The sequence below is a fragment of the Hylobates moloch genome, unplaced genomic scaffold, assembly GCF_009828535.3.
Source record: "Hylobates moloch isolate HMO894 unplaced genomic scaffold, HMol_V3 SCAFFOLD_22, whole genome shotgun sequence".
In the NCBI taxonomy this organism is placed as follows: Eukaryota; Metazoa; Chordata; class Mammalia; order Primates; family Hylobatidae; genus Hylobates; species Hylobates moloch.
The window spans coordinates 36,061,713-36,086,421 of NW_026652297.1; the positions used below are offsets into that span (position 1 = coordinate 36,061,713).

The 24,709-nt window shown below is 38.4% G+C and overlaps 1 long non-coding RNA gene across 3 annotated transcripts in view; it reads left to right on the forward strand.

The window, feature by feature from the left end:
* The window catches only part of LOC131382308 (uncharacterized), a 207,170-nt gene that overhangs the window by 47,325 nt on the left and 135,136 nt on the right, over positions 1-24,709 (forward strand). The window contains exon 3 of one of the 3 annotated variants that reach the window (XR_009211678.1): positions 29-155. The exons of the other annotated variants lie outside the window; for them this stretch is intronic. This is a non-coding gene — a long non-coding RNA (uncharacterized LOC131382308). Of the gene's footprint in view, positions 1-28; positions 156-24,709 lie in introns of those variants that run through there. 3 annotated transcript variants of the gene reach the window in all.

Sequence of the window (24,709 nt, forward strand, 5' to 3'; positions counted from 1 at the left end):
CCTCAAATTTCACTCTCTATTTCCTCAGGTCATTTGTCCTTAAAATGCATTTGTTCCTCAACCCACTTGACTGGATCTTCATCAATAGGCATCTCTGTTCATAAGAGAGCAAAAATGATTAAAAATGTAAAAAACGGAATCTGTGGGAAACTGATAGCAGGTAATGGATGAAACAATTCAGATTTTAATAATCAAACTTTGTTAAACATAAGAGCCCAATTTTTGGAGGTTTAGGGAGTTTGTATATTACAATACAATTCTAGAACAAAAGCATGGGAATAACTAGGTTATTTTCCCATCCAGTGATCTGGGGAGGTTTGGGAGGCCTGGAAGAGTTTACTTTCTTTGGTCAAATGTAGAACAGTAATTTGCTGTAGTGTAGAATTCACCTGCCAGTGTTGGTGATTTCTGTGGTCATTAGTTACCAGACACTATAGATAGGATTGACAGTCTTTGGGAAATGCCAGAAAGTGGAGACAGAAATGCCTAAAAAATTGTGATGCAGTCCCTGCTTTGTAGCTTCTTCTGTGACCTTCAACAAATCATTTAACCTTCATACTGAATAATCTATCAAGTTTACTCTTAGATTTGAGTTATCCAAGCTTTCATATCCCTGTTGTTTGATTTCCCATATTAATGGTGCATGACTCTCTGCCTTCCTTAGGACAGCATGGCCTTATCATTATGGCAGGATTTTAGGCATAGGATCTCTAGTATTTGGGTCATCTGTTAAAATGTAAAAATAAACTTCACAGATACTTTAAGAGCCTTTCGCATGGGTATAGGGATTTGCTGTCTTTTCTGTTCCTCTCGTCATAAGGAAAATGAAAAAAAAAATAAGTGGAGAACTCAACTATGAAAAAGTGGCAATTCAGTGACCGCATGTAAGAGGTATTTTGGAGCTTAAAACCAAATCTCAATTTCCATACCGATTTACTTTTAAACACCTTAAAGTTTTGGAATCTCAAAGTCTCAGAGAATTAGCCATTTTCTGGTCCTATTTACTGCAGAAGTAAGGCTTGCATTCTTTAGCTTGAGGTTTGAAAGTGCAGATTACAGAATACAGATACAAAGAATATGAAGAAATAAGAGTAACTCTTGCTAATTGAACTATTGCTAACATTATTTTTGGGAAAATAAGTTTAATGAAGCAATATCTATTCCTCAGTGATTATTTTACTGTTCAGGTGTGCTGGGAATGTGGGGACCTTTAATAACCTTCATTGCTTACTGATTCATATGCTTATAATTTGATACCAGCAAAATACATCACTAGAGAGCCCAGCAGCAAAGCCATAAAACCTTTGATTTACACTACTGGAGCTATCTAAAGTGAAATCGCTTTTCCTTTGTGGGCTGGCATTGAGAAAGAGACCTCATCATTGGTAGGAAAGAGATTTGAGCTTTGTCATTCGCAAAGTGGATCAATTTTCATTTATTAATAATATCTCATTATGTGGTACTTAAGTGGAGGATAAATAATTCTTTTTTGTATCATGGGTATTCTACGACACTTTAAAGTGCTTTTGTTAAGTGCTTTCTCATTTAGTTAGAGAAGAGTAAAGTAGCTGCTGAAGAATCCTCATTTTAAGACTTGAGTATAAATTATTCTTCCCCTGTAGTTTTTCTGGGCATATGCTCAGAGAAAAGGGGGTGGTTAAGGAAAAATGCAATTATGTTGTCTTCCCTTGGCTAGGAAGCACCAGTATGAAAATTTTCTCACAAGCCTGATTCTTAAAAAACAAAAAAGCTTTATGGCAAGGTAATTGATTAAGAGGGAAACTACTGAGCATGATGACCTTTCTACAGTGACAGAGAGTGATGAAATTGGTTCAAAGTAAAAAAAAAGAAAATAAAAAAACAAATATAGAGATTCATTAGTCTAAGGTTGCTATGGAAGGTAACCTTTTCCTAATGATTACAAAATTTCTTAGCAAATTTTTGAAATGGTTTGGTTCACTTATTGGTGGTATGGTTACTAAGTTGTAGGAAAACTTGAAGACAGAAGGTGCCACAGACCAAATGTTTGTGTTCCCCCCAGATTCATACATTGAAACCTAATCTCCAATGTGATAGTATTAGGAGGTAGGGCTTTTGAGAGGTTATTAGGTTGTGGAGGTGGAGCCCTCATGAATGGGTTTAGTGCCCTTATAAAACGGTCCTGAGAGAGGCTCCTTGCCCTTCTCCCAAGTGAAGATACAGCCATCTATAAAGTGGGAAGCCAACCCTCACCAATTGCTGAATCTGCTGGTGCCTTGATCTTGAACTTCCCAGCCTCCAGAACTGTGAGAAATAAGTTTCTGTTCTTCATACATTTCTCAGTCTGTGGTATTATGTTATAGCAGCCTGAATGGATTAAGATAGAAGGAAGAACAAAATGCTCCATTCTGGTTTCTCCCAGCCCAGTGATCTTGTTTAGAATACCAGACCTGGTAGACAGTATACCTAACTTCATAGATGGAAAAATGGATAGTGAGAGAACAAGTTGTGTTTAATCTTTAGATTACCTAGCTTGTGAGGAATGGGCTTTCCTTTCTGTTGCCCCATATGACTCTAGAGTTTTAAAATTCTAGGTTGAGGATGGCAACTTGGAGTGAATATTGGTGTCTGTCTACACTGGGAAGGATTTGAAGTCATAACAATTTCAGTGGGAAGACGGTCCTTGGTTGATTAGTAATTTCAAGGGGAAAGGTCCACCAGTCAGATTCTAGATGGGGGTTGTCAAACTTTTTCTCTAAAAGACCAGATAGTAAGCATTTTAGGCATTGCTAGTCATACAGTCATTGTTGCAACTACTCAGCATGGCCATCGTAGTGTGAAAGCACCCATATATATTACAAAAATACTCTCATTTGAAAACAAAATTAGTGACTGTGCTCCAATAAAGCTTTATTTACAAAAACAGGCAGCAGGCTGGATTTAGCCCATGGGCTGTAGTGTGCCAACCTCTACACTGAAGTCAGAGTGACTGGCTATCTGTAATGCCATCATAGTTTCCTCAGGCACTTTGATCTTTGTGGAGACACACTGTAGAGTCTATGATGCTTTCACCAAGGTTGCTTGACAACACACTTTCCCAGGGGTAAACACTGCAAAAGGAAGAAGGCTGTGCTAGAGTCAAATCTAATGCTTTGTCAAGGAAAATATTTAGGCATCAAGACTTGAAATTACGGTGTACAACCCTGACTACGTTGGAAGCAAATTTCTGGGGAAATTGTCAGAGCATAAAATTAGGTCTAGTTGAGAAGGAATGCAAGCCCTAGGGTATGGCTAAGCTGAGACAGCAGGATGGAGGAAATTAACACTGGGATAACTTATGAGCCTCAAAAGGTCACTATTTTTCATAGAAACCATGCCTCTTGAGAAAGATGCTTTCTGTGTTTTATTCAATCTTAATCGCTTGAGTAGATTAGAAATTTATCCTCTACACTCTTAGTAAAATGACACCAATTACAACAATGTCTCCTATTATTATGCCTCCCAAATCCTGCCAAGTCACACCTGCACAGACCTGTCTCTGAACAGAGTGCCATTGTGAGCATACTTTCTAGAAAGAAGACTTTAATCCATTCTTAGTCAAAAGCAAATTCTGTTTTCCTGCCAAGGCAATAGTACATTTTGGCCTAAGTATAAGCCAAGTTGGTAAGTTCCCATGTTACAAGATTTGAGCAATGGAATGGTCCAGCTATTGAAAATCTTTTTCCTTTAAAATTTATGTAAATGCTTGATATTTCCAAAATTATGGTGTCTTTAAAATACTACATTGTAAATACGTGAGACAAAGATGTAGAGCAAAAAGGAAAGCAAGAAAATATGCTGTAGGAAAAATCTTGTCTTAGCCAAGGAAGAATGGTAACGATAACATGGCTATGAGTTAGGCATGCTAGTTACAAGACAGATGCCAAGATTCCTTTTGAAAGGGGGAAGACTTCCAATTTCATGATGACTCTGATATTTATGGTCTTTGTTGTTACTATTTTTATGTCATGATCTTTCCAATCTCAGTAACTCACAGTTGTGAAATAGAAATCACTTCTTGATTTGAAGGCTATATTTGGAACTAATTCAGAGAACAATAAATAGTAAAGGTAGAATTGAAAACCATGACAATGTGGCAGGGTTTATTTTTTTTTTTATATTGCAACTGAGATATGCAACAAAAGTAGTGTCCTTTATTATAATTGGGAGTGGCGGGGAAAGGTCATCAGAATCCTGTTTGTTGCTGCTGGGAAAATTAAACCCCAAAGAACGTATCCCTGAAGGGAACACGGTCTCCAGTCAATTTCAAGTCAGTTTAATAGCCAGTTTCCTTATTGGGGCTATTTCTCTTCTCCAGAAAGTCTCCCCTCATCTTCCAGTCTCCTTTGCAATTTGGCATTGTGTGTGTAGAGAAGCCTGACAGCCTGTAAGGAGGGAGACAGCCCCTTGGTACAAGTTCTGTTCTTCTCTGCTGGCTCCTGCTGATACCTGGTTTATCTCTGGTGTCTGGGTGACTGTGACTATTTTTACTTGAGCTCTATACTCTCTGCATGGCTACAGACAACCTTCTCTGCCCCACCCCAACTGCTGATGTAAGCCCATCTGGATTTTTTTAGTATCGAGCTTCCAAGTTTTACACAGGTTCTCTCTCCAGTCCCTTACGTGGGCCCTCCACTAACTGCCTCGACGTGGGATACCATCTCCAGGCCTCACCTGTGCCCACCACACTGCCATTTCTGTTCTGATGCAGCTGCCCCACCTTGGCCCAGAGTTAACTTGAAAGGTGCTCTCCTCCCAAGGAACCAAATGGGAGGTAGGGCACAAGTTCTACTTTATTGCCCCCAACTCTCTGGGGCTTCTATGTTCTTAACTACTCCCTCAATCCAGGTCTTAGAGTAGAGACTCTAGGGTTGGGGATACTAGATCACGAGAGACGTTGGAATAGTATTAATCCTCATTCTCACTTTTAAATCGCTTCCTCTTCTTGCTGATAGAATTTCTACTTTTCCTATTTTCCTTCTAGGGGCTGCCTTTGTCTCCTTTTCTTCAAGCAGATGCCTGTTGTTCCTATCGTACCTCCCCTCCTAGGCCCCGTAGACTTAGGATGACCAACTACCCTGGTTTCCCTGGGACTGTCCTGGTTTTAGAACATGAAGTCCTGTCTCCTGGGAAACCCTTCTGTTCTGGGCAGACTGGAATGGTTGGTCACCCCATCTGTGATAAATTACCTCCATGGCTAAGCTTTAGTGTCCAAAATGCTTTAGGGGAAGGAAAAAGATTACTCAGAAAGAAACATGGCAAAGTACAGAACTACAAAATATTTTCCTTCACTATACAAATAATGGCACATTTGTTTCTATTACATCTAGCAACTAATTTATTGAAAAGGAGCTGGTGTCACTGCAGAATTAAAAACAGGCCAGAAAATCACTTCTTGAAAGTAAAGTGGCTGTCACATTTATGAAAACTTTCCACTCATTGTAGAAGTTTTCAGTCCAGAAAACTAATCAAATTCAAAATTTTGTGAAACTTGAATCATTTAAGAAACTATTTGACTACACAATAGCTTTTAAGCCAAGTCTTGAAATAAATCTCAAACGTGAACATATAAATTGATATATTCATTGTGACAAACAAAACAATATCCATTCAGTTTCTACTATAATATTATATTTAAAATCGAATTAAACAAACCAGGAGGGAAATGAAAGCTATTGGTAGATTCCCAAAACCATGCTTGATTTTGGGCAGTCCAGGGAAGCCCAGGGGGCTTATCCTGAGTGTGGGCATGATGGCTGTTTACATTAACACAGGGCAGCCAACCTGATGAGTGTCTGGCAGGGACAGAGAGGCAGAAAAGCTGGGCCAGCATCTCAGGGCTTTCAATGTCTTAAAGGCACATCCCAAGCTCAGGGATGAGTTAGGCAACAGCCCACCTTAGAAGTTTCTAAGAGAAGTTAACAGTGTTCTGACAGGTGGGTGTGGAGGAAGCTCAGGTGAGAGGACATGGACATGGGGGAGAGGGATAACTGTGCAAGTGGACAGCTGTCACATCAAGAAGGCCGGTCTTAGGGTACTGGGCAGGGTTGAAAACAGGAAAAGACCAGCAGGAGCAAGAAGAGATAATGTACCTCAGTAGAAGTTTGATCCTACAAATGGGCATAAGGAAGCAGAAAAATGATAACCCAACAGACCACGTGGGATCTCAGTGGCCTTCACTGGGTTGTGGGCCCTGGGTGTGACCAGAAGCTGTAAAGATTTAGGATGCAAAGTGGGTAGACTTGTGCTACAGCCAGTTTAGTCTTGACCCTGGGACTAGATAAGCCTTCAGGTGGGGAGAACTTTGAAGAGCAAGGGAAAGCACAGTCAGGTAAGTAGGATTAAGGGACACAGTTACCAAAGGGTCTTTTCTTAAATTGGCTTAGATGCTGCTGCCTGTAGCTACCAGGAGCCTGTTTTGCCAGTGTGATTGAAGTATGAATATAAGAGCCGAAAGGGATCCCTCCATTTACTTATACATTTTTAATAAATAAATAATTTATTAAAATTTGTTTATTAAATTATTTAATAAAATTAAATAAATTTATTTAATAATTTGTTCATTAAATAATTTGTTATTTAATAAATTTAAATTTTTTTATTTTAAAATGTATTATTTTAAAATACATTTTAAAATTACTTATTTAATATCTTAAATATTTATTTATTAAAATTTATTTTTGGTAAGTAAATATTAATTGATTCTCTATAACTGGCTCGTGTTAGATGCTGGGGATGCCTTGGTGAAAAAATTAGAGCAACCCAAAGGAAGTCTTGTGTTCTTGAAAGACGAATCAGACAAATACACAGGTATGCACGTTTCCATGATAGGAGTGTCAGAAAGGGTGACAGAACGCACTGGTGGGGCACACAGTTAATCTAGGCTGGGATGCCATGGTGGGCTTTCAGCTCATATAATCTTCTCATTTTATGGTGGAAGAACAGAAAGATTAAATTATTTCATGTCACATAAAACATCAAGGCTTAAGTCTTCCGTGGTGAGATCATTGCCCTGGGGATGATCCCAGATACGTGGTCAGGCAAAGCCAGCCAAAGCTATAGAAGGAACCGGTGGCTACACTTCCTCTCTCTGCCTGGGTGGCTGCACATAGTCTGTTGCTCCTCAAGGCCTCCAGGTGATATAAGCACAGGCATGCAACCCTCAGGAATGGCTGGCATGACAACTCAAGATTATCATTTCTTTATTTGCTTGCTTGTTTGTCTTATATGAAATGCTGGAGTTTGGGGGGGGGCAGGGGAACCCCTCTTGGAGCATAGCCGACAGTATGTCTCAGCCCCCACATACCTCTCCATGGGTTGCCCACAACGTGGAGAACTGTGTGCCTCTTCTTACACACTTTCTGCTTGTAAATTTCCCTAATAAAATCAGCTTCCTGCCTGCCCTGCCCAATGTGGTGCTTGCTTTCATCTATTAGGCCAAACCTCCATTTGCATCTGCCATGCATTCAGCACACGGGCAAATTTTTGGGATAAATCTCTGAATGGCTGTCTCACTGTCTCAGCAAAGCAGCACAAATCCAGGATTTGATAAGCACTGCTCAGTTTTACGCACAGATGGGAAAGTAGAGGATCATGACACTACTTCCGTATGGTAATATCCATTAGGAAATTAACCTACAGAGCACTGTGCGAAGTGTTCTGGTCACCTTAGGTGAGAGGACTAAGTAAAAGGTGTAATGCTCATTCTCTCAGAGTGCAGACTCTTTTTTGTGGAACAACTATTCAAGCCTGGAAATAGGAGGCCTATGATGAAATTTCAATTCTGCCACTCTGAATTTGAGCAAGTCACTTTACCTTTTAACATCTTTAAAAATTATGGAAACTTAGGAGTATATTAAAGTTGTGATAATTAAATACAAAACAAATGAACATAGTAGCATAACAGAGTCTGCAACAGAATGGTGCTTTGTAAACGTTTACTGAATTCAGTAATACTAACACACATGCATTGATAGTAAAAAGCCTCAAATAGCACACAAAGCAGCATATCATCAAGTACTAAATTGTGTGGAACGCAATAGAGGAAGCCATGGAGGCTTATTCACAAGTGGGTTTGATGAAAAATTAGCTGTCACATTGGGGTAATGAATCTCACATGGACTCAGTCACAGGGTGCAGCCATTTGGATGCTGAATTCATAATTTTAGTTTTAAATCAGATAAAAAGTATATATTTTTTCTGGTTTTAAAAGCAATATAGACACGTTGTAGAAAATAGTAACAGAAATGTTTAAAATGAAATCAGTTATAAATCTCATTTCCAGAGAGAACCATTATTAATATGTACAAAATATATACATATTCTATATGTATCCTAGTTTTTTAAATAAATATCTCATTGTGTTTTAAATTTGTGGAAAACTGAATTTCAATAGATGTGAAATACAGTATTTCGTTTATGCATGTGGTATGTTGTGTTAATCACTTTCTTGTTTTGTTAGAAATGTTTGTTTTCTCTCTCTTTAACCATTCGGTATTATTTTATTTTATTTTATTTTAAGTTCTGGGATACATGTGTAGGATCTGAAGGTTTGTTACATAGGTAAACATGTGCCATGGTGGTTTGCTGCACCCATCAACCCATCACCTGGGTACTAAGTCCAGCATGCATTAACTATTTTTCCTGATGCTCTCCCTCTCCCTGCCCCAACCCCACAGCAGGCCCCAGTGTGTGTTTTTCCCCTCCCTCTGTCCGTGTGTTCTTATTGTTCAGCTCCCACTTATAAGTAAGAGCATGTGGTGTTTGGTTTTCTGTTCTTGTGTTAGTTTGCTGAGGAAAATAGCTTTCAGCTCCGTCCATGTCCCTGCAAAGGACATGATCTTGTTCCTTTTTATGGCTGCATAGTATTCCATGGTGCATACGTACCACATTTTTTTAATCCAATCTATCATTGATGGGCATTTGGGTTGGTTCCAAGTCTTTGCCATTGTGAACAGTGCTGCAGTGAACATATGTGTGAATGTATCTTTATAAAAGAATGATTTATATTCCTTTGGGTATATATCCAGTACTGGGATTGCTGGGTCAAATGGTATTTCTGGTTCTAGGTCTTTGAGAAATCACCACACCGTCTTTCACAATGGTTGAACTAATTTACATTCCCACCAACAGTGTAAAAGCATTCCTATTTCTCCACAACCTCACTAGCATCTGTTGTTTCTTGATGTTTTTTCTTTTCTTTCCTTTTTTTTTTTGAGATAGAGTCTTGCTTTGTCACCCAGGCTGGAGTGCAGTGGCATGATCTTGGCAAGGGCTGAGATTACAGGCGTGAGTCACCACACCCACGCCCAGCGTTTCTTGACTTTTTAATAATCACCATTCTGACTGGTGTGAGATAGTATCTCATTGTGGTTTTGATTTACATTTCTCTAATGATCAGTGATGTTGAGCTCTTTTGCATATGTTTGTTGCCTGCATAAATGTCTTCTTTTGAGAAGTGTCTGTTGATGTCCTTTGCTCACTTTTTAATGGGGTTGTTTTTTTCTTCTAAATTTGTTTGAGTTCCTTGTAGACTGAATATTAGACCTTTGTCAGATGGATAGATTGTAAAAATTTTTTCCCATTCTGTAGGTTGTCTGTTCACTCCGATGATAGTTTCTTTTGCTGTGAAGAAGCTCTTTAGTTTATTTAGATCCCGATTGTCAATTTTCGTTTTTGTTGCAATTGTTTTTGACATTTTAATGAATCTTTGTTAATGCCTATGTCCTGAATGACATTGGTTAGATTTTCTTCTAGGGTTTTTATAGTCTTGGGTTTTACATTTAAGCCTTTAATCCATCCTGAGTCAATTTTTGTATAAGGTGTGAGGAAGTGGTCCAGTTTCACTTTTCTGCATATGGTTAGTCACTTCTCCCAGCACCATTTATTAAGTAGGGAATCCTTTACCCGTTGCTTGTTTTTGTCAGGTTTGCCAAAAATCAGATGGTTGTAGGTGTGTGGTCTTATTTCTGAGATCTTTATGCTGTTCCATTGGTCTATGTGTCTATTTTTGTACCAGCACCATGCTGTTTTGGTTACTGCAGCCTTGTAGTAAAGTTTGAAGTCAGGTAGAGTGATGCCTTCAGCTTTGTTCTTTTTGCTTAGGATTATCTTGGTTATTCAGGCTCTTTTATAGTTCCATATGAATTTTGTTTTTGTGTATATGTGTGATAGGCTCTTACTCTGTCGCTCAGGCTGAAGTGCAGGGGTGTGATCACAGCACACTGTAGCCTTGACCTCCTTGGGCTCAGGTGATCCTCCCACCTCAGTCTCCCCAGGTAGCCAGGACTACAGGTGCACCAACATGCCTAGTTAATTTTTGTATTTTTTGTAGAGATGAGGTTTTGCCATGTTTCCCAGGCTGGTCTTGAATTCTGGAGTCAAGTGATCCTCCCACCCTGGCCTCTCAAAGTGCTGGGATTGCAGGTGTGAGCTGGCTTCCATAGGAATTTTAAAATAATAGTTTTCTGATTCTGTGAAGAATGTGATTGGTAGTTTGATAGAAATAACGTTGAATGTGTAAATTGCTTTGGGCAGTATGACTATTCTAACATTAATTCTTCCTATCCATGAGCATGAAGTGTTTTTCCATTTGTTTGTGTCATCTCTGATTTCTCTGAGTAGTGTTTTGTAATTCTTGTTGTAGAGATCTTTTACCTCCCAGGTTAGCTGTGTTTCTAACTATTTTATTCTTTTTATGGCTATTGTGAATGGGATCGTGTTCTTGATTTGGCTCTCAGCTTGGATGTTGTTGGTGTACAGGAATGCTCCTGATTTTTTGTATATTGGTTTTATATCCTAAAACTTTGTTGAGGTTGTTTTTCAGATCTAGGAGCTTTTGGGCAGAGACTGTGGGGTTTTCTAGGTAAAGAATCATATAGTTTGCAAATAGGGATATCTCGACTTCCTTTTTCCTATTTGGATGGCTTTCTTTCTCTTGCCTGATTGCTCTGGCTAGGACTTCCAGTACTATGTTGAATAAAATATTTGTCTTCATTTAATTTCAAAATCTTAAAAAACTTTTTTTGTTGTTGTTGAGAAATGACTTTTCAAAAAAATACCAAAGATATAATAACATAAATAATATAGTGTCAATAGAAGAATATACACATAAATCTTACTATATAGAAGTTTAGTCTGTGATAAAGTTGACATTTCAAATCAGTATTTTTCCTAGTGCAATTATCTTTGTTTCTGTCTTCTGTTTCATTTATTTTCTTTTCATGTCTTTTCCTATTGCTTATGTTTTCTCCATTTTTTTTCTTCGTAGTTTTTTCTTTCCCATTATTTTTTATTTTTCTGTATTTTTATAAATATTCTAATTTTGATTAGTGATAAATTTAATGATTAATACAGTTGATATTATGCACAAGTTTATATTTTCATTAGTGACAAATTCAATGATTAATTTTAACCTGCAAAAGGATACTTTGCTCTATATTTTTTGTCAGTAAACTATAAAATATTATCTTTTGAAACCTCTCTATTCAAGGCAAGAAAATTATACTACTTTTGTTTTCTTAAGTCAAATGTAGAATTTATTTTTATAACATAAGAATTTGTCAGGTTTATTTTTATCTTTTTTTTACATTTTAGTTACATAAAATATATGTATATTTATATAATATGTATATACTTATACATTTATATACTTATATATGTACATTATTGAAAATGTTCATTTCCAAACACATTTTAGGACCATTAGTTATTTTTTCCATGTTTTCTATTGTGTTGAAATGCATATAACATAAAATTTACCATTTTAACCTTAGCGTACAGTTCAGTGGTATTAAATACATTTATAATGTTCTGCAACCATCATTACCATCCATCTCCACACTCTTTTCATCTTGTAAAACTGAAATTCTACCCATTAAATCACTTCTTTCCCTTTCATCCCAGGCCCTGACAATCACCATTCTTCTGTTTGTCTTTATGATTTTGTCTACTGTAAGCACATATATAAGTGGAATCACAAAGTTTTTTTTTTTTTGTGACTGGCTTATTTCACTTAGCATAATGTCCTCAAGGTTCATCCACAATGTAATTCCCTTATTAGTTTTAACAATTATTCTGTGAAATATTTAAGGCTTCTATATATAATATCATAGCATCTGTGAATAGAGGTCATTTTACTTCATCTTTTCCAATTTTGATGCATTTTCTTTTTCTTACCTATTTGCTCTGGCTAGAACTTCCAATACTATGTTGAATAGAAATGGAGAAGTAGAGAAAGCAGACATTCTTGCCTTATTCCCGGCTTAGAAATAAAGCTTTCAGTTTTTCATCATTGAATATGATGTTTCCTGTAGGTTTTTCAAACATGAATTTTATTATGTTGAGGTAGTTTCCTCTATTAGTTTATCCAGTGTTTTCTTAAATCATAAAAGGGTATTTTGTCAAATGCCTTTTCTGCATTTATTGAGATGGTCATGTGTTTTTTTCCCCCCTTAATTCTGTTAATGTGCTGTATTACATTGATCTCTTTTTGTATGTTGCACATACAAACTTCTTCCAGGAATAAGCCACCGCATTCCAGGAATAAATCACACTTGGTTATGGTGTATAATCCTTTTAATATGCAGCTGAATTTGGTTTGTTAGTATTTTGTTGAGAATTTTTGCATTAAAGTTTAGAAGGGATATTGGTTTGTAGTTTTAGTGCAGTGTCTTTGTCTGGTATTGGTATCAGGGTAGTGCTGGTCTCATAGAATAAGTTAGAAAGTGTTCCCTCGTCTTCAGTTTTTTGTGAAAGTTTGAGAAGGATTGGTGTTAGTTATTTTCAAAATGTTTGGTAGAATTCAACAGTGAAGCCATCAATACAGGGCTCTTATTTGTTGAAAGATTTTTGATTACTGATTCCATCTCTCTGTTGGTTACAGGTCTATTCTAATGTTCTACTCCTTTGATTTAGTCTTGGAAGGTTTTGTGTTTTTAGGAACTTCTCTATTTCATCTAAGTTATTTAGTTTGTTGGTGTAAAATTTTTCATAATAATCCCAATGCCCAACTTGTATCTTTCCTCTTTTTTTCTTAGTCCATGTAGCTAAAAGTTTGTCAATTTTGTTGATCCTCTCAAAGAAACAACTTTTGGTTTCATTGACTTTATGTACTGTTTTTCTCCACTATTTTATTTATTTCTGCTTGACTCTTAATTATTTACTTCGTTCTACTAGCTTTAGGTTTAGTTTGTTCTTCTTTTTCTAGTTCCTTAAGTTTACAAAGGTAGGTTTATGATTTGAGATCTTTCTTGTTTTTTAATATAAACATTTATATCTATAAATTTCTGCCTTAGTACTGCTTTCACTGAATTTCATATATTTTGGTATGTTGTGTTTTCATTTTTATTCATCTCTAATTTCCTAATTTCTCTTGTGTTTTCTTCTTTGATCCATTGGTTGTTTAAGAGTATACTGTTTAATTTTCAAATATTTGTGGATTTCCTAGTTTTCCTTCTGTTTTTCACTTTTAACTTCATCCCGTTGTGGTTGGAGAAGACATTTCATATAATATTTATCTTTTAAAAATCTATTGAGACTTAATCTGTGGCTTAACATAGGATCTAGCCTGGAAAATATCCATGTGCGCTATCCATGGCTATCCAATAGTCATGTATACTTGAGAAGAATGTAATACTGTTGTCACTGGGTATGGTGTTCTGGTGTGTCTGTTAGATCTTGTTGGTTTATTGTGTTGTTTAAATTCTTTATTATCTTGTCTCTGATAGTTCTATCTATTATTGGGGATGGGCTATTGAATTCTTCAACTATTATTGTAGACCTGTCTATTTCTCCCTTAATTCTGTCAGTTTTTGCTTTATGTATTTGGATTTTGATTTACAAATTAGATATGTGTTTATAATTGTTATATCTACTTTTTGTATTGAACTTTAAAAATGTATATAATTTCTTTCTCTGTCTCTTGTAAACTATTTTGACTTAAAGTCTACTTTGCCTGATATTTGTATAACCACTCTGATCTCATTTAGTTTCTATTTGTGTGGGGTGTCTTTTTCCATACTTTCACTTTTAACCTATTTGTGTCTTTAGATCTTAAATGAGTCTCTTGTAGACAACATGAAGTTGGATATGTGTTTTAGGGATTCTGCTAATTTCCGTCTTTTGATTGGATACTTTAATCCATTTACATTTAAAGTAATGCATAATAGGAAGAACTTACTTCTGTCATTTTGCTCTTTGCTTACTATATGCCTTATAGCTTTTTTTGTCCCTCATTTTCTATTTAACTGTCTTCTTTTATATGTAGTTAATTTTTGATTTTAGTGAAATGCTTAAATTTCTTTCTCATTTCTTTTTTGTATATATTCTATAGCTATTTTCTTTGTGGCTACCATGGGGATTACGTTTAATAGTTTAATGTTATAACATTCCATTTTGAATTTATACTATCTTAACTTCAATAACATATAAAAACTCTGCTTGACTGGGACCCAAGATGGCCGAATACGAACAGCTCCAGTCTACAGCTCCCAGCGTGAGCAACGCAGAAGACAGGTGATTTCTGCATTTCCAACTGAGGTACTGGGTTCATCTCACGGGAGTGCCAGAGACAGTGGGTGCAGGACAGTGGGTGCAGCACACCGTGCATGAGCCGAAGCAGGGCGAGGCATCGCCTCACCCAGGAAGCACAAGGGGTCAGGGAATTCCCTTTCCTAGTCAAAGAAAGGGATGACAGACAGCACCTGGAAAATCGGGTCACTCCCACCCTAATATTGTGCTTTTCCAATGGGCTTCACAAATGGCACACCAGGAGATTATATCCCGCATCTGGCTTGGAGGGTCCTACGCCCACGGAGCCTCGCTCATTGCTAGCACAGCAGTCTGAGGTCAAATTGCAAGGTGGCAGCAAGGCTGGGGGAGGGGCACCCGCCATTGCTCAGGCTTGAGTAGATAAACAAAGCCGCCGAGAAGCTCGAACTGGGTGGAGCCCACCACAGCTCAGGGAGGCCTGCCTGCCTCTGTAGGCTCCACCTCTGGGGGCAGGGCACAGACAAACAAAGACAGCAATAACCTCTGCAGACTTAAATGTCCCTGTCTGACAGCTTTGAAGAGAGTAGTGGTTCTCCCAGCACGCAGCTGGAGATCTGAGAACAGACACACTGCCTCCTAAAGTGGGTCCCTGACCCCCGAGTAGCCTAACTGGGAGGCACCCCCCAGTAGCGGTGGACTGACACCTCACACGGCCGGGTACTCCTCTGAGAAAAAACTTCCAGAGGAACGATCAGGCAGCAGCATTTGTGGTTCACCAATATCCGCTGTTCTGCAGCCACCGCTGCTGATACCCAGGCAAACAGGGTTTGGAGTGGACCTCCAGTAAATTCCAAAAGACCTGCAGCTGAGAGTCCTGACTGTTAGAAGGAAAACTAACAAACAGAAAGGACATCCACACCAAAAACCCATCTGTATGTCACCAACATCAAAGACCAAAGGTAGATAAAACCACAAAGATAGGGAAAAAACAGAGCAGAAAAACTGGAAACTCTAAAAATCAGAGCACCTCTCCTTCTCCAAAGCAATGCAGCTCCTCACCAGGAACGGAACAAAGCTGGACGGAGAATGACTTTGATGAGTTGAGAGAGGAAGGCTTCAGAAGATCAAGCTACTCCAAGCTAAAGGAGGAAGTTCGAACCAATGGCAAAGAAGTTAAAAACTTTGAAAAAAAAATTAGATGAATGGTTAACTAGAATAATCAACACAGAGAAGTCCTTAAAGGACCTGATGGAGCTGAAAACCAAGGCCTGAGAACTACGTGATGAATGCACAAGCCTCAGTAACTGATGCGATCAACTGGAGGAAAGGGTATCAGCAATGGAAGATGAAATGAATGAAATGAAGCGTGAAGAGAAGTTTAGAGAAAAAAGAATAAAAAGAAATGAACAAAGCCTCTAAAAAATATGAGACTATGTGAAAAGACCAAATCTACGTCTGATTGGTGTACCTGAAAGTGACGGGGAGAATGGAACCAAGTTGGAAAACACTCTGCAGGATATTATCCAGGAGAACTTCCCCAATCTAGCCAGGCAGGCCAACATTCAAATTCAGGAAATACAGAGAACGCCACAAAGATACTCCTTGAGAAGAGTAACTCCAAGACACATAATTGTCAGATTCACCAAAGTTGAAATGAAGGAAAAAATGTTAAGGGCAGTCAGAGAGAAAGGTCGGGTTACCCACAAAGGGAAGCCCATCAGACTAACAGCTGATCTCTCGGCAGAAATTCTACAAGCCAGAAGAGAGTGGGGGCCGATATTCAACATTCTTAAAGAAAAGAATTTTCAACCCAGAATTTCATAAACCACCAAACTAATCTTCATAAGTGAAGGAGAAATAAAATACTTTACAGACAAGCAAATGCTGAGAGATTTTGTCACCACCAGGCCTGCCCTAAAAGAGCTCCTGAAGGAAGCACTAAACATAGAAAGGAACAACCGGTACCAGCCACTGCAGAAACATGCCAAATTGTAAAGACCATCAAGTCTAGGAAGAAACTGCATCAACTAACGAGCAAAATAACCAGCTAACATCATAACGACAGTATCAAATTCACAAATAACAATACTAACCTTAAATGTAAATGGGCTAAATGTTCCAATTAAAAGGCACAGACTGGCAAATTGGATAAAGATTCAAGACCCATCAGTGTGCTGTATTCAGGAAACCCATCTCATGTGCAGAGACACACAGAGACTCAAAGTAAAGGGATGGAGGAAGATCTACCAAGCAAATGGAAAACAAAAAAAGGCAGGGGTTGTGATCCTAGTCTCTGATAAAACAGACTTTCAACCAACAAAGATCAAAAGAGACAAAGAAGGCCATTACATAATGGTAAAGGGATCAATTCAACAAAAAGAACTAACTATCCTAAATATATATGCACCCAATACAGGAGCACCCAGATTCATAAAGCAAGTCCTTAGTGACCTACAAAGAGACTTAGACTCCCACACAATAATAATGGGAGACTTTAACACCCCACTGTCAACATTAGACAGATCAACAAGACAGAAAGTTAACAAGGATATCCAAGAATTGAACTTAGCTCTGCACCAAGCGGACCTAATAGACATCTACAGAACTCTCCACCCCAAATCAACAGAATATACATTCTTTACAGCACCACACCACACCTATTCCAAAATTAACCACATAGTTGGAAGTAAAGCACTCCTCAGCAAATGTAAAATAACAGAAATTATAACAAACTGTCTCTCAGACCACAGTGCAATCAAACTAGAACTGAGGATTAAGAAACTCACTCAAAACCACTCAACTAACTACATGGAAACTGAACAACTTGCTACTGAATGACTACTGGGTACATAAAGGAATGAAGGCAGAAATAAAGATGTTCTTTGAAACCAATGAGAACAAAGACACAACATACCAGAATCTCTGGGACACATTCAGAACAGTGTGTAGAGGGAAATTTATAGCACTAAATTCCCACAAGAGAAAGCAGGAAAGATCTAAAATTGACACCCTAACATCACAATTAAAAGAACTAAAGAAGCAAGAGCAAACACATTCAAAAGCTAGCAGAAGGCAAGAAATAACTAAGATCAGAGTAGAACTGAAGGAAATAGAGAGACAAAAAACCCTTCAAAAAATCAACAAATCCAGGAGCTGGTTTTTTGAAAAGATCAACAAAGTTGATAGACTGCTAGCAAGACTAATGAAGAAAAGAGACAAGAATCAAATAGACACAATAAAAAATGATAAAGGGGATATCACCACCAATCCTGCAGAAATACAAACTACCATCAGAGAATACTATAAACACCTCTATGCAAATAAGCTAGAAAATCTAGAAGAAATGGATAAATTCCTCGACACATACACTCTCCCAAGACTAAACCAGGAAGAAGAAGTTGAATCTCTGAATAGACCAATAACAGGCTTTGAAATTGAGGCAATAATTAATAGCTTACCAACCAAAAAAAGTCCAGGACCGGATGGATTCACAGCCAAATTCTACCAGAGGTATAAGGAGGAGCTGGTACTATTCCTTCTGAAATTATTCCAATCAATAGAAAAAGAGGGAATCCTCCCTAACTCATTTTATGAGGCCAGCATCATCCTGATACCAAAGCCAGGCAGAGACACAACAAAAAAAGAGAATTTTAGACCAATATCCTTGATGAATATTGATGCAAAAATCCTCAATAAAATACTGGCAAACCGAATCCAGCAGGACATCAAAAAGCTTATAGATCATGATCAAGTGGGCTTCATCCCTGGGATGCAAGGCTAGTTCAACATACGCAAATCAATAAATGTAATCCAGCATATAAACAGAACCAAAGACAAAAGTCACATGATTATCTCAATAGATGCAGAAAAGGCCTTTGACAAAATTCCACAACCCTTCATGCTAAAAACTCTCAATAACTTAGGTATTGATGGGACATATCTCAAAATAATAAGAGCTATCTATGACAAACCCACAGCCAATATCATACTGAATGGACAAAAACTGGAAGCATTCCCTTTGAAAACGGGCACAAGACAGGGATGCCCTCTCTCACTACTCCTATTCAACATAGTGTTGGAAGTTCTGGCCAGGGCAATCAGGCAGGAGAAGGAAATAAAGGGCATTCAATTAGGAAAAGAAGTCAATTTGTCCCTGTTTGCAGATGACATGATTGTATATCTAGAAAACCACATCTTCTCAGCCCAAAATCTCCTTAAGCTGATTAGCAACTTCAGCAAAGTCTCAGGATACAGAATCAATGTGCAAAAATCACAAGCATTCTTATACACCAATGACAGACAGAGAGCCAAATCATGAGTGAACTCCCATTCACAATTGCTTCAAAGAGAATAAAATACCTAGGAATCCAACTTACAAGGGATGTGAAGGACCTCTTCAAGGAGAACTACAAACCACTGCTCAATGAAATAAAAGAGGATACAAACAAATGGAAGAACATTCCATGCTCATGGGTAGGAAGAGTCAATATCATGAAAATGGCCATACTGCCCAAGGTAATTTATAGATTCAATGCCATCCCCATCAAGCTACCAATGACTTTCTTCACAGAATTGGAAAAAACTACTTTAAAGTTCATATGGAACCAAAAAAGAGCCCGCATCGCCAAGTCAATCCTAACCCAAAAGAACAAAGCTGGAGGCATCATGCTACCTGACTTCAAACTATACTACAAGGCTACAGTAACCAAAACAGCATGGTACTGGTACCAAAACAGAGATATAGACCAATGGAACAGAACAGAGCCCTCAGAAATAATGCCGCATATCTACAACTATCTGATCTTTGACAAACCTGACAAAAACAAGAAATGGGGAAAGGATTCCCTATTTAATAAATGGTGCTGGGAAAACTGGCTAGCCATATGTAGAAAGCTGAAACTGGATCCCTTCCTTACACCTTATACAAAAATTAATTCAAGATGGATTAAAGACTTACATGTTAGACCTAAAAGCAGAAAAAACTCTAGAAGAAAACCTAGGCACTCCATTCAGGACATAGGCATGGGCAAGGACTTCATGTCTGAAACACCAAAAGCAATGGCAACAAAAGCCAAAATTGACAAATGGGATCTAATTAAACTAAAGAGCTTCTGCACAGCAAAAGAAACTACCATCAGAGTGAATAGGCAACTTACAGAATGGGAGAAAATTTTCACAACCTACTCATCTGACAAAGGGCTAATATCCAGAATCTACAATGAACTCCAACAATTTTACAAGAAAAAAACAATCCCATCATAAAGTGGGTGAAGGATATGAACAGACACTTCTCAAAAGAAGACATTTATGCAGCCAAAAAACATGAAAAAATGCTCATCATCATTGGCCATCAGACAAATGCAAATCAAAACCACAATGAGATACCATCTCATACCACTTAGAATGGCGATCATTCAAAAGTCAGGAAACAACAGGTGCTGGAGAGGATGTGGAGAAATAGGAACACTTTTACACTGTTGGTGGGACTGTAAACTAGTTCAACCATTGTGGAAGTCAGTGTGGCGATTCCTCAGGGATCTAGAACTAGAAATACCATTTGACCCAGCCATCCCATTACTGGGTATATACCCAAAGGATTATAAATCATGCTGCTATAAGGACACATGCACACGTATGTTTATTGCGGCACTATTCACAATAGCAAAGACTTGGAACCAACCCAAATGTCCAACATAGAATTCTTGATTGACAGTGTTTTTCTTCCAGCACTTTGAGTGTATGAGCCCACAGACTTCTGGCTTCCAAAATTTCTAGTGAGAAATCTGCTGTTAATTTTATTGAGTATCTCTTTTATGTGACAAATAGCTTTTCTCTTGCTACTCTCAAGATTCTCTCTTAATGTGGCTTGGTGCAATTCTCTTTGAATTCATCTTTCTTGGAGTTTGTTGAGCTTCTTGGACATCTATATTCATTTCTTTCATCAAGTTTGGTAAGTTTTCTATTATTATTTCTTCAAATATTTTCTTTACCTCTTTCCCTCTTTTCTCCTTGTGAAATTCTCATAATGCATAAGTTGGTCTTTTTGATGGTGACACACATATCCCTTAGGTTCTGTTCACTTTCTTCACCTTTTTTCTTTCTGTTCTTCATACTCAATAACTTCCATTGTCCTATATTGAAGTTCAGTGATTCTTTTTCATGCCTCCTAAAATCTGCCTTTTAATTGCTTTAGTGAATTTTTATTTCAGTTGTACTTTTCAGCTCCAGAATTTCTTTTTGTTTTCTTTTTAGATTTTCTACATCTTTATTGATATTTCTATCTTGTTAATAACATGATTTTCTGGACTTTCTCCACATATTCCTTAAGTTCTTTGAGCATCTTTGTGTAGTGAATCTGTCATCAGGTCTTTTCAAGGCCAATTTCTGTTGATTAATTTTTTTCTCCTTTGAATGTGCCATACATTCTTGTTTCTTCATATGTCTTGCAATTTTTTTTTTTGTTGAAAACAATATTTGAATTTGATAATGTATCTTTGGAAATCAGATTCTCCTCTTTGCCCAGGTTTGCTTTTTTTTGTTATTGTTTATTGTTTTTGTTTTTTGATTGTTGCAGGCTAACTCTGTGCCAGTTTGAGATGTAAACTTAAGATCTTCTCAAGTCTTTTCTGAGCCCGTGCCTTTCTATGGGCATGTGAGATCATTTTCTAATTTTTCCTGTATATGCAACTTTTTTTTTTGATATCCTGGTTTCTAATCTCTCATTCTCAAAAGGTGAAAAATGAAGGGAGGAAACAAAAAGGGTGCTGGCCCTTTGAATCCTCTGGAAGTCACTTCAGTCAGATGGGAAAGAGCCTGCAACAATTCAGGGAGGTACAACAACAAAGTCTGCCCACATTCTCGTCTGCACCTCTGTGATCACAAGTAGCAATCAGTGATCGGATGCAGATCTCTAATATATGGAAGACAACACCCTTTTTGCCCACCCTGGATCCCATAGGCTGCATGCAAGTTGCTCCAAGAACTGGGGGATGGGTAGCTGCTACCGTTCTAAGAGCTAAAATTAAAATTAATTGTGCTTTTACCTTCATACCTTCCCCTGGAATTTGCAAGCTTACAGTAGACTCCAGAATTGCAAAAATAGTTACATTAGGCAGATTTTGCCAGTATAATTGTTGTCTAGAAGCACAGCCAGACTCCTGGTGCTTTATACTCTTCCATCTTTCCCAACCACTAGTTATTGAAACTTACTTTAATACAGGAATGTAAGCAGTTTACTTTGTGTCTTTTCATTTTTATCACTTATGAATAACTCAGCTAGTGAAAACTTCTGAGTAAATCATTTTTCTTTCAAAATAATGTCGACATTGCTTTGTTGAAATCCAGTGTTTATTTCAGAGAAGTCTGAGGCCAGTTTGATTTTTATTTCTTTTCAGATTACCTATCTCTAAAAATCTGGATGCTTTAAATACTTTTTCCTTTTAATCAATAACCATGAAATATCCAGGTGTGATGTATGTTTATTGCAGCACTATTCACAATAGCAAAGACTTAGAATCAACCCAAATGTCCATCAATGATAGACTGGATTAAGAAAATGTGGCACATATACACCACGGAATACTATGCAGCCATAAAAAAGGATGAGTTCACATCCTTTGTAGGTATATGGATGAAGCTGGAAACCATCATTCTGAGCAAACTATTGCAAGGACAGAAAACCAAACACCGCATGTTCTCACTCATAGGTGGGAATTGAACAATGAGAACACTTGGACACTGGGTGGGGAACATCACACACTGGGGCCTGTCATGGAGTGGGGGGAGGGATGGCATTAAGAGAAATACCTAATGTAAATGACGAGTTAATGGGTGCAGCACACCAACATGGCACATGTATACATATGTAACAAACCTGCATGTTGTGTATATGTACCCTAGAACTCAAAGTATAATTAAAAAAAAAAAGAAATATCCGGGTGTGGGTCTTTTCTCATTAATCTTTTTTATTATGTGATGAGCTGTTTTCATCTATATGCTTTGTATTGCAGATGTTTTTCCTCCATGCTTTTTTATACCTGTTGTTTGTTCACAGGATGGCTAGAGTTCCTTCTGATATCTTTCTCTCTCTTTTTTTTTTTTTTTTGAGGTGGAGTCTCACTCTGTCACCAGGCTGGAGTTCAGTGATGCGATCTCAGCTCACTGCAACCTTTGCCTCTCAGGTTCAGGCAATTCTCCTGCCTCAGCCTCCAGAGTAGCTAAGACTACAGGAGTGTGCCACCACACCCGGCTCATTTTTTGTATTTTTTAGTAGAGACGGGGTTCCACCATGTTGGCCAGGATGGTCTCAAACTCCAGACCTTGTGATCCACCCACCTCGACCTCCCAAAGTGCTGGGATTACAGGCGTGAGCCACTGCGCCTGGCCCCTTCTGATATCTCTAATTCTCACCTTTAGCAACAAGTTTCTGGAAGCTTGTGTGCTAGGATTATAGATACCTGGTTACATCTCCTTGTTTGGACAGAAAATTTCACCTCAGAGAGTCAGGCTTGTGTCCCTCATCAGGATAGGGTCAGGTGCCTGGGCAGGGAAGGAAACTGGGGAAAATAGGTGGAAATCTCTAGCCTTGAGTCCTCTATGAATTACTATCTAACCTTCCTTCACTCAGCAGATAATAGACAGTGATGGCAGGGACAACTTGGTCTCTGTGTAGAAATGGGCAGGGCATAAACAGGGAAAATGGCGCTAGTTTCCTGGGTAGAGGCTGATCAAGAAGCAGGGAAGGATTTGAAATATCTAGTTCAAAGGAATCACTGTAGAGCCAAAATAAGTTGCAAAGAAAATGGGCTGGGCATGGTGGCTCACACCTATAATCCCAGCACTTGGGGAGGCCGAGGAGGGCACATCACCTGAGGTCAGGAGTTTGAGATCAGCCTGGCCAACCATGGCCAACATGGTGAAACCCCGTCTCTACTAAAAATATAAAAATTAGCTGGGTGTGATGGCAGGTGCCTGTAATCTCGGGAGGTCGAGGTAGGAGAATTGCTTGAACCTGGGAGGCGGAGGTTATAGTAAGCCAAGGTTGTGCTACTGTACTCTAGCCTAGATGACAGAAGGAGGCTCCATTTCAAACAAATGAAAAAACAAAGAAAATGTTTCGCATATAGCATATACAAAGGGGAGTGATCAGGATTGAAAGGCAGAGCCCACCCAGATCCTGTTCTAAAAGTATGCCTGGCTAATAGAACCTCAGCTGAGGATGGACATGTTCTATATCTGTGCTTTTCGGTGTGGCCTCCACTAGCCACTGTGGCTATCTAGTACTGAGGAACTAGACTTTTAATTTTATTCAATTTTAATCACTTTAAATTAAAATTAAAAATGCCACAAGTAACTATTGGGTACTGACAGTGAAGCTCTAGAGTGGCTTTCTCTGAAGAGGAGGGGGGCCCTGGAAGCTGCAGGGTTGACTCTGAGACCATTAGCTTCCTAGACAGTGAAAGCTACTCTTATAGTTGGCAACAGGTTGACAATCAGCCTCATTATTTGATATTGGTAAGTTTTATCTTTTTCTTTGTCTTTTTAGGCGTTTTGGTGGAAATTTGGAAGTAACTAAGTGAAGGAATGTTAAACACCATTTGAGAAGATGTCATGATTAATTTTAGGGGACAACTTGACTGGGTTGAGGGATGCCTTGATGGCTGGTGAAGCATTGTTTCTGGGTATGTCTGCTTTCAGATAGTGCTTTCAGGGGAGTTTGCTGTGAGTCAGTGGACTGAGAGAGGATTTCCAGCTCTCAATATGGGGGTACCACCCAATCAGCTGGGAACCCCTGTTGGGACAAACATGGGAAAGAATGGGGATACTCACTCTCTGCTCTTGCCCTCTCCCTTCCCTGCTTTTTCTCCTCCTGCCCTTGGACATCAGACTCTAGGTTCTTCAGCTTTTGGACTCTGGGACTTGTACTTGCAGCCTCCCAGGGGCTCTTGAGCCTTCAGGCACAGACTGAGGGCTTCGTCGTTGGCTTCTCTGTTTTTGAGGCTTCTAGACTTGGACTAAGCCTTGCTATTGGCTTCTCCTGTTTTCTAGCTTGCTGACAGCCTATGGTGATACTTCTCTACCTCTGTGTTTGTGTGAGCCAATTCCCTGATAACCCTCCCTCTTACATATCTTGTTGGTTTTATCTCTCTGAAGAACCCTGACTAACTAAGAGCAGACATCTAGCATACTCTTCTCCCATCCT